Here is an 11,155-nt window from a genome sequence, read left to right as displayed (position 1 = left end):
GGTGGCGGGACCTGCAGTCCCAGCTACCGGGGAGGCTGAGGCAGGAGAATGGCGTGAACCTGGGAGGCAGAGCTTGCAATGAGCTGAGATCGGGCCACTGCACTCCAGCCTCCAATTCCAAGGTTTGCAAAGCATACTAAGTATACCCAAACATCTTCAGAGAAACTATTCTGGGTAATTTCTTTACCATATTTTGCCCAAACACAGTAATGAATATAGCTGAATATTCCCTGCATGTTTTGCTAATTTCCTACTTTACATCAGTATACAGAACATGGCAACTGTGTGTCTCAAGTGGTTTTCAGACATCATCTTATTTACCCTAACTGTCTGCAAAGTAGACCTGGTATTATGCATCTTTCACAGATGGAGAATTTGAAGTTAAATAAGGGCCCAGGTGCACAATTACATTTCAGGGCCCAGAATTTAGATACGAATGTTGGCCTTAAGACAGTGCTGCTTTATTTTTAGAACACTAATTCAGTAAATAAAACAGTAGACATGGGCTTATGATTCATTCACCTTATTTGTAAAAAGAAGAACTTAATAACCTCAGCTTCTTTGTCAAGTGGTTTAGTAAGTCACATAAAGAGAAAAGGAAAGTGCTGAGCGCAGTGGCTCATGCTTGTAATCCCAACACTTGGGAGGCGGAGGCAGGCATATTACTTGAGGTCAGGAGTTCAAGACCAGCCTGGCCAACATGGTGAAACACCGTCTCTACTAAAAATACAAACATTAGCCGGATGTGGTGGCGGGCGCCTGTAATCCCAGCTACTCCGGAGGCTGAGGCAGGAGAATCACTTGAACCTGAGAGGTGGATATTGCAGTGAGCCAAGATTGTGCGACTGCACTCCAGTCTCGGTAACAGAACAAGACTCGGTCTCAATTTTAAAAATTAATTTAAAAAAAAAAGGAAAGGAAGCAGGGAAAAATTAAATGAGACTGTAAAGGTTACTTAAAAATAGCCCAAACATTTTAACAAAAGAAGTTTTGAGGCCAGGTGTAGGTGGCTCAGGCCTGTAATCCCAGCACTTTGGGAGGTCAAGGCGGGCAGATCACCTGAGGTTGGGAATTTGAGACCAGCCTTACCAACATGGAGAAACGCCGTCTCTACTAAAAATACAATATTAGCTGGGCATGGTGGCGCACGCCTGTAATTCCAGCTACTCGGGAGGCTGAGGCAGGAGAATTGCTTCAACCCGAGAGGCAGAGGTTGCAGTGAGCTGAGATCACACCATTGCACTCCAGCCTGGGCCACAAGAGTGAAACTCCATCTCAAAAAAAAAAGCTTTGAAAGCAGGGGAGGGAGAGAAATATTTCATTACCATTTATTGCAGAGAAGCTCTCCACCAGGCTGCCACATGTGGTTGCACAGGCTGAGCACTGCACAACTTCCACAGCTGCCACACCCCATCTACTCCTGCAGTGCAGTGGCCCAGCTATATCAAGATAGCTTTTTATGGCAGGATCGGGCATTTTCTGTATTGAAACCATTTTTTTTTTTTTTTTTTTTTTTTTTTTGATGACAGAGTCTCACTCAGTCGCCCAGGCTGGAGTGCAGTGGCGCGATCTTGGCTCACTGCAAGCTCTGCCTCCTGGGTTCACGCCATTCTCCTGCCTCAGCCTCCGGAGTAGATGGGACTACAGGCGCCTGCCACTATGCCCAGCTAATTTTTTTGTATTTTTAGTAGAGACAGGATTTCACCCTTTTAGCCAAAATGGTCTCGATCTCCTGACCTCGTGACCCGCCCATCTCGACCTCCCAAAGTGCTGTGATTACAGGCATCAGCCACCGCGCCCGGTCATTGAAATCATTTTTTTTTAATAAAACGGGGTCTTACAATGTTTCCCAGGTTATTCTCAATCTCCTGGGCTCAAGCGATCCTCCTGACTTGGCCTCCCAAAGTCTTGGGATTACAGGCGTGAGCCACCATACCCAACCGATTGAAACACTTTTTTTTTTTTAATTAAGCATTAAAGTACTTTGCATTAGAAAGAAAGAAGAGCGGCCTGGTGCGGTGGCTCACGCCTGTAATCCCAGCACTTTGGGAGGCCGAGGCGGGCGGATCATGAGGTCAGGAGATGGAGACCATCCTGGCTAATACAGTGAAACCCCATCTCTACTAAAAATACAAAAAAATTAGCTGGGCGTAGTGGCGGGCGCCTGTTGTCCCAGCTACTACTCCGGAGGCTGAGGCAGGAGAATGGCGTGAACCCAGGAGGCGGAGCTTGCAGTGAGCCGAGATCGTGCCACTGCACTCCAGCCTGGGCGACAGAGTGAGACTCCGAGAAAGAAAGGAAGGAAAGGAAGGAAAGAGTGAAAGAAAGAGCAGAAGGAAGGAAGGACGGATGGACGGAGGGAGGGAGGGAGGGAGGGAGGGAGGGAAGGAAGGAAGGAAGGAAGGAAGGAAGGAAGGAAGGAAGGAAGGAAGGAAGGAAGGAAGGAAGGAAAAATCTTATTTATAAAGGCAAACATAGGGCCGGGTGTAGTGGCTCACGCCTGTAATCACAGCACTTTGGGAGGCCAAGGTGGGTGGATCACCTGAGGTCAGGAGTTCGAGACCAGCCTGGCTAACATGGTGAAACCCCATCTCTACTAAAAATACAAAAATTAGCTTGGCGTGGTGGAACATGCATGTAATCCCAGCTACTCAGGAGGCTGAGGCAGGAGAATCGCTTGAACCCGGGAGGCGGAGGCTGCAGTGAGCCAGTATCGCGCCACTGCACTCCAGCCTGGGTGACAAAGACGCCGTCTCAAAAATAAATAAATACATAAATAATAAAGGCAAACAGAACTTTGTATTACAATTATTCCCCCCACCCACCTTAATTCTAAAATAGCATGTTTTGGACAAAGACTCCAATCTAAGTAATTAAATCGACATGAAGAAATAGAGAAAAATTGGACTGTCTGCATTAGGAAGTTTATACAATAAGCATGTATTGATCGCCTGCTAGGTGTGAGGCATTGCGTTAGGGGATGTATTCGTGACTTTGGCTTCTTCTAGTTCAGTAGTTCTCAAAGTGGGGATACACCATTAGGATCGCCTGCCACAGCCTCCCAAAGTGCTGGGATTACAGGCGTGAGCCACCGCGCCTGTAGCTGCACTAGACCAATCTGGTTCAACTTTTATGTAACAAAGTTGTTAGTTTATCAGTTGCCTGGGACCCCCAGATTATGTAACCTGAGCATGCCCAGACGAACCAAGCCTGCAACCACAGGGGGAACCTAAGTGCTAGGATGGGGGCATGGGGACTGAATTAAGAAGCAGACACAGCCCACCAGGATCCAGGATCCAATCAGATTGAGCCCTGGCGTCACCCCCACTGCAACATCCAGTCAGATCACACCTCCTGGCATCACCTGACTACATGATCCAATCATATCATGACTCATTACCCTAGGCTTATAAAAGCCAACCCAGCCCCATCCTCCAAGCGGCACTGTTTTGGGAGCTGTCCCCAGTTTTTCTTGCACGTAATAAAATCCTCTAGATAAATTCTCCTTCGTTGTGGTCATTGGGCCGTCATCCACCAAGCGACTGAATTCATCCATTGCATAGGTAACAATAACTTGTTAAAAATGCAAAATCTTGTTCGGGCGCGGTGGCTGACGCCTGTAATCCCAGAACTTTGTGAGGCCGAGGCAGGCAGATAACCTGAGGTCAAGAATTCGAGTCCAGCCTGGCCAACATGGCGGAACCCCATCTCTACTATAAATACAAAAATTAGCCAGGCGTGGTGGCACACGCCAGTAATCACAGCTACTCATGAGGCTGAGGCAGGAGAATTGCTTGAACCCGGGAGGCGGGGGTTGCAGTGAGCCGAGATCGCGCCATTGCACTCCAGCCTGGGTGACAGAGTGGGACTCCGACTCAACAACAACAACAAAGCAAAATCTTAAAACCTCATTCCAAACCTAATCAATCAGAGACGGAGCCCAGCAATTTTTAAACTCAATAAACTGTAAATTTATAAATCAATAAATTCTCCAAGTGACTCTGATGCACGCCAAAATTTCAGATTCACTATTCTAGTTTGTAGATCACAGGTAAGAACAGACATTTAGACAGTTCAGAGCTGGGGGCGTAGGGAGGAACACAACAGAAATGCCGAGAGATAAACGCACATAAGACTTCAGCCCAGCAAGATCTGCCACAGATTTTCTCAAACCCTGGTGGTCCTTTTGGTGAGCTGGGGTGTTTCAGAGGGCTATGGCCATAGATGTGATGGCCCTCTTGAGAGGCTGACAGAGACTTTAAAAAGAAAGTATCAGACAGATTTGTTTTAAAGCGTTATGGAAGTGGGAATAGCCCAGAGGTGTTTGTTTGTTTTTGAGACAGAGTTTCACTCTTGTTGCCCATGCTGGAGTGCAGCGGTGCCATCTCGGCTCAGCACAACCTCTGCCTCCCGGGTTCGAATGATTCTCCTGTCTCAGCCTCCTGAGTAGCTGGGATTACAGGCACCCACCACCACGCCTGGCTAATTTTGTATTTTCAGTAGAGACAGGGTTTCTCAATTTGGTCAGGCTGGTCTCAAACTCCTGACCTCAGGTGATCCGCCCACCTCAGCCTCTCAAAGTGCTGGGATTACAGGCGCGAGTCACTGTGCCTGGCCTGCTTAGTGTTTTGGTTTTCTGGGGTTTTTTTTCTGAGACAGAGTCTTGCCCTGTTGCCCAGGCTGGAGTAGTCTCGCTCTGTCGCCCAGGCTAGAGTGCAGTGGTGTGATCTATGCTCACTGCAACCTCTGCCTCCCAGGTTCAAGTGATTCTCTCGCCTCAGCCTCCTGAGTAGCTGGGATTACAGGCGCCTGCCACAACACCTGGCTAATTTTTGTGTTTTTAGTAGAGACGGTGTTTCACCATGTTGCGCAGGCTGGTCTCGAACTCCTGACCTAAAGTGATATGCCCACCTCGGCCTCCCAAACAGCTGGGATTGCAGGTGTGAGCCACCGCGGCCGACCAGTCCAGAGTCTATTTGAAACAGATTTGGAAAGACAGGAATTTAAATCTTACTACTTGTGTAAAGTTGGTATGCAGCAGGCACATTTTAGGGTGTCTGCCCAGCCCACGATTCTTCCATTCCTTCTCTAGAACCTCTGTCTCTCAACACAAGGGGGAAGAAAGAGAGAGAGAGACAGAGAGACTTACGCAACCACACAAAACGAATAACTTTTGCTAAGAAGATACGATTGTCTCTCTAAGAAGTTTAGAATTTTGTCTTTGCAAAAGATTCAGCTCAAGTTCGTTTGTGTAACTCATACCAGAAAGCCTTTGCTAAGACATGTGAGCAATTTATCTAATCTCACTAAACTTCAATGTATTTGTGGAAGGAGGCTGCTTATAGATACTTCATCCACTGGTGAAGAGCTAAGTGAGATAATGTGCATACATACTTAGGGCAATGTCCAGCACCATTAAAGTTACCATTTCAAGTCACAGGAGTGAGTTCTCTATTGCCCTGGGCTGTGGTAATCAACTGTGTGTTCCGGGTCAAAAGGCCTGAGGTGGCTCCCTGGAACATGGCCCAGTCTCCACTTGAGTCTACTAACCTGAAGGCTGGGCAAACACAGATTACTTGCTCTGACTGAAAAGTTTGGCAAGAAAATGGTAACCAGGTTGCCTTTCAGTGATTTCAATATTTGAAGATGGCTGGGTCCACTGGCTCACACCTATAATCCAAACACTTTGAGAGGCCAAGGCAGGAAGATCGCTTGAGTCCAGGAGTTCAAGACCAGCCTGGGTAATAGAGCGAGACCTGGTCTCTTAAGTAAATAAATAAATAATCTGCAGGCCGGGCACGGTGACTCACACCTGTAATCCTAGCACTTTGGGAGGATGAGGCAGGCAGATCACGAGGTCAGGAGATCAAGACCATCCTGGCTAATACAGTGAAAACCCATCTCTACTAAAAATACAAAAAATTAGCTGGGCGTGGTAGCAGGCACCTGTAGTCCCGGCTACTTGGGAGGCTGAAGCAGGAGAATGGCGTGAACCTGGGAGGTGGAGCTTGCAGTGAGCCGAGATCGTGCCACTGCACTCCAGACTAGGTGACAGAGTGAGACTCCATCTCAAAAAAAATAAAAAAGAAAAGAAAAAATCTGAATATAATGTGAAAACTTCTTTCGTAAGATTATTCTCCCTGGGTCTTTTAATTTTTTTTTTTTGGGAGACAGAGTCTCACTCTGTCACCCAGGCTGGAGTGCAGTGGTGCGATCTCAGCTCACTGCCACCCATGCCCAGCAGTTTTAGGGGTATTTTTGTGTTGAGATGCTGATATGGTTTGGATTTGTGTCTCCGCCCAAATCTAACGTTGAATTGTAATCCCCAGTGTTGGAGAAGGGGCCTGGTGGTAGGTGATTAGATCATGGGGGCAGATTTCCCTCTTGCTGTTCCCATGATGGTGAGTGAGTTCTCACGAGATCTCGTTAAAAGTGGGTGGCACCAGCCGGGCACGGTGGCTCACACCTGTAATCCCAGCACTTTGGGAGGCTAACGCGGGTGGATCATCTGAGGTCAGGAGTTCAAGACCAGCCTGAACAACATGGTGAAACCCCGTCTCTACTAAAAATACAAAAATGGTCGGGCATGGTGGCTCACGCCTGTAATCCCAGCACTTTGGGAGGCCGAGGCAAGTGGATCACGAGGTCGGGAGATCAAGACCATCCTGGCTAACATGGTGCAACTCCATCTCTACTAAAAATAAAAAAAAAAAAAAAAAAAAATTAGCTGGGCGTGGTGGTGCATGCCTATAATCCCAGCTACTTAGGAGGCTGAGGCAGGAGAATCACTTGAACCTGGGAGGTGGAAGTTACAGTGAGCCGAGATCTTGCCATTGCACTCCAGCTTGGGCAAGAGAGTGAGACTCCATCTCAAAACAAAACCAAAAAAAGTATGTGGCACCTCCCCCTTCACTCTCTTCTTCCTACTCCAGCCATGTAGACGTGCCTCCTTCCTGTTCGCCTTCCACCATGATTGTAAGCTTCCTGAGGCCTCCCCAGCCATGTTTCCTGTACAGCCTGTGGAACCGTGAACCAATTTAGCTTCTTTTCTTTATAATTTACTCAGTCTCAGGTAGCTCTTTATAGCAATGCAAGAATGGACTGATACACATGTCATGTTTGTACCCATGCCGTTGTGCCAGCCCAAGACTGCCACAGGGCTGGCCAGTCCCAAACACCCTCCACAGCCGACTCCAGCCAGGCAGCTTTGGGCTGGCCTTACAGGACCAGAACTCAATACATAACTAGCTGACTGCTCCCCGCAACCTCTGGCAGGGCTGGGCAGCCACGACCTCACTCCCCTGCCCTAACTCCAAGGTACTGGTATTACCAGTGGGGGCTCAAAACTGCAGCTGGGTGAGCTCCAAGCCCTCTGCATCCTTCAGCAGGAAGGTCATAAGAAGTGGAAAATGCAACATTTGGGCACGAAGGCAGAAGTGCCTGTTCTCACCTAGGTCCATGGGGATGCAGCCTTAGCAGGCACTCGCCTTTCTCTACCCAGCACCTGCCCTCCTCCAGTATCACAGGACTGAGGTAGGAAGGGCATGAATAGGACAGGGGCAGGGCTTGTAAACACAGCTCTGTTCCTGCCTCTGCCAAACTGTTTTGCAGTTTTGACTCGCAAAAACTGTCCCACGCACACACCTGATTCCCTGCATGGACTGAGTGTGAGGTAGGCAGGCTGACTCTAACCACCCTTCCTCCAATTACAGAAAACAATGACCATCTACGGGCTTCACATATCTTAATTCATTTAATCTTCACAAGAACACTAGGTAGTAAGTGCTATTATTATCCCTATTTTTACAGATGACGAAATGGAGGCATACAGAGTACAAATGAAATTTGTAGCTGGGCGCGGTGGCTCACTCCCGTAGTCCCAGCACTTTGGGAGGCCGGGGCGGTTGGATCACGTGGGTCAAGAGACCGGCCTGCCCAATATGGTGAAACCCCATCTCTACTAAAAGTACAAAAATTAGCCGGGCATGGTGGCAGGCGCCTGTAATCCTAGCCTCTTGGGAGGCTGAGGCAGGAGAATGCTTGAACCTAGAAGGCGGAGATTGTAGTGAGCTGAGACCATGCCATTGTATTCCAGCCTGGGCAACGAGCGAAACTCCGTCTAAAAAAAAAAAAAAAAAAGAAGAAGAAGAAAAGAAATGTGTGGCGGGGGGCGGTGGCTCACGCCTGTAATTCCACCATTTAGAGAGGTGGAGGCAGGAGGATAATTTGAACACAGGAGTTCGAGACCAGCCTGGGTAACACAGTGAGACCCCCAAATCTATTTTTTTTTTTTAAAGAAATTTGCCCAAAACTACCCAAAGAAGCGTCAGTGCCAGATTTTGAACCAAGGCAAGCCAGCTCCTAATCCTAAACCCAACCTGCTAAGCACAGGTTATCCTGCCTCCCAGTAAGCCACTCCCTGTCCATGACTCAGACGTAAGTAAACCAGGAACTGGCTACCAAGGAGAAAAGCACCATCATTTGCTCTAAATAAGGTATGCATGTTTCAGGTTTATAGAATTGGGGCTTAAGATACACAAAGATGGGGTGGGCACAGTGGCTCACGCCTGTAATCCCAGCACTTTGGGAGGCTGAGGCAGGAGGATCACTTGAGCCCAGGACTTCAAGACCAGCATGGGTGACATCATGAGACCCTGTTTCTAAAAAAAAAAAAAAAAAAAAAGCCAGGTGTGGTGACACTCACCTGTAGTCCCAGTTACTTGGGAGGCTGAGGCAGGAGGATCACTTGAGCTCAGCAGATCAAGGCTACAGTGAGCTATGACTGAGCCACTGCACTCCAGCCTGAGTGACTAAGACCTTGTCTCAAAAAAAGAAGAGGCTAGTGTCTCAAAAATAGAAGAGGCTCATGCCTGTAATCCCAGCACTTTGGGAGGCCGAGGCAGGCAAATCACCTGAGGTCAGGAGTTTGAGAGCAGCCTGGACAACGTGGTGAAACCCTGTCTCTACTAAAAATACAAAAAGCAGCTGGGCATGGTGGCACACACCTGTAATCCCAGCTACTTGGGAGGCTGAGGCAGGAGAATCAGTTGAACCCGGGAGGCGGAGGTTGCAGTGAGCTGAGATCATGCCACTGCACTCCAGCCTGGGTGACAGAGCAAGGCTCTGTCTCAAAAAAAGAAAAGATACACGAAGATGGTCCGGGCATAGTGGCTCACACTTATAATCCCAGTGGTTTGGGAGGCCAAGGCAGGAAGATTGCTTGGAACCAGGAGTTCAAGACCAACCTGGCCAACATAGCAAGACCCCATCTCTAAAATAAAAATTATAAAATAAAATAAATGGGACACATGAAAATAGGCTGGGTGGAGTGGCTCACAGCTATAATCCCTGTGTTTTGGGAGGCCAAGGTGAGAGGATCACTTGAGGCCAGGAGTTTGAGGCTGCAGTGAGCTATGATCACACCACTACACTCCAGCCTGGGTAACAGAGCAAGTCCCTGTCTCTAAAAAAAAAAAAGAAAAGAAAAAAGAAAAAGAAAAATTACCCGAAGATGTACTCTGGAAGGTCCCAGCTAAGAAACACATACGCGTTCACATGCACACACACACACACACTCACACAGGCACATAAATACTTCATCCATTTGTTGCTGACACTCAGATCCTGGCCAGACCCACCTCCAGGATTTTCTTTGCCTGGCTTGCTTTGCTTAGACTTTTGACGTCTCTCATTTTTCCAGAATCCAACCCAGGCCAAGATCTCTAATGTCGCTGTCACTAAAAGTTGCATATCCCACATCCTCTAGATATCACACACTTCCGGCCAACCTCTTGGTTTCCCACTGTGTATTTTTGGCTTATTCTTTCCAATTCACGCCACTCATGAATCATCCAACACAGGTCGCACATCTCATCCAATCCACGGCATGGCTGTGTTGTGCCACCAACTTTGTGGGTGGCATTTCTTATACCCCAGAGTATAGGCTATCATTATGTATCTAGGTATGACAAAAATGTACATGACAGTGGTTACAATCAGTTACTCCCTCTTGTAGTTCCCATGGCATTCTGTGATTTGCGTGTGTGTAGGTGTATGTGTGTGTGTGGGTGTGTGTGTGTGGGTGTGGTGGGGGGGGCGGGGATGCATGCAGTAAACAAGATGGAAATAAGAGAAGTATACCATTTGTCTCCCAGCATCAATGGCTGCCTGGGTGGAACCTGGGCTTCCTTTTTTTTTTTTGAGGCAGGGTCTTGCTCTGTGGCCCAGACTGGAGTGCAGTGGCGTGATCTCAGCTCACTGCAACCTCTGCCTACTGGATTCAAGCGATTCTCCTGCCTCAGCCTCCCAAGCAGCTGGGATTACAGGCATGTGCCATCACGCCCGGCTAATTTTTGCATTTTTTGTAAATATGGGGTTTTCCCATGTTGGCCAGGCTGGTCTCGAACTCCTGGCCTCAAGTGATCCTCCTGCCTCGGCCTCCCAAAGTGCTAGGATTATAGGCGGAAGCCACCGCGCCCGACCCTGGGCTTCTTGAGTGTCAAATGGACATCCTTAGGGCAGGTTCATCCTCTGGATTCATTCCCTCTCCCTCCAGGACGGCTAGGAAGAGACCAGTCCCTCCTCAGCCGCCATCAGCATCTTGAGGTGCAGGGCAGTCAGGTCAATCCTGAGGAAGAGGCACAGCCCTCAGGCTGGTGGACCTGGCCCACGGGGGCAGGGAATGATAGCTGCCCTAAGTGCCCAGGGTGGGTTGAAAGTCAAAGGCTGAGGCAATGAGGAACCGCTCTGTCTTGGGCAGGATGCTAGAACCGTGGTGGGTGATGCCACCCCCTTGAGATCCCTTTGGAAATTTGGGGGTTTTCTGATCATCACAATAATATAATAGCAACCTGTGGCCAGGCACAGTGTCTCACGCCTGTAATCCCAACACTTTGGGAGGCTGAGGGAGGTGGATTGCTTGAGCCCAGAAGTTCAGGACCAGCCTAGGCAACATAGCAAGACAAAAAAAAAGAAAAAAGAAAACAAACTAGCTGGGCATGGTGGTGCACGCCTGTGGTCCCAGCTACTCGGGAGGCTGTGGCAGGAGGATCACTTTAGCTGGGGAAGTTGAGGCTGCAGTGAGCTATGATCATGCCACTGTACTCCAGCCTGGGCAACAGAGTGAGGCTCTATCTAAAAAATAATATTAATAATA

The sequence above is a fragment of the Macaca thibetana genome, chromosome 3 (assembly GCF_024542745.1).
Source record: "Macaca thibetana thibetana isolate TM-01 chromosome 3, ASM2454274v1, whole genome shotgun sequence".
Taxonomy (NCBI): Eukaryota; Metazoa; Chordata; class Mammalia; order Primates; family Cercopithecidae; genus Macaca; species Macaca thibetana.
This window is presented reverse-complemented; position numbering follows the sequence as displayed.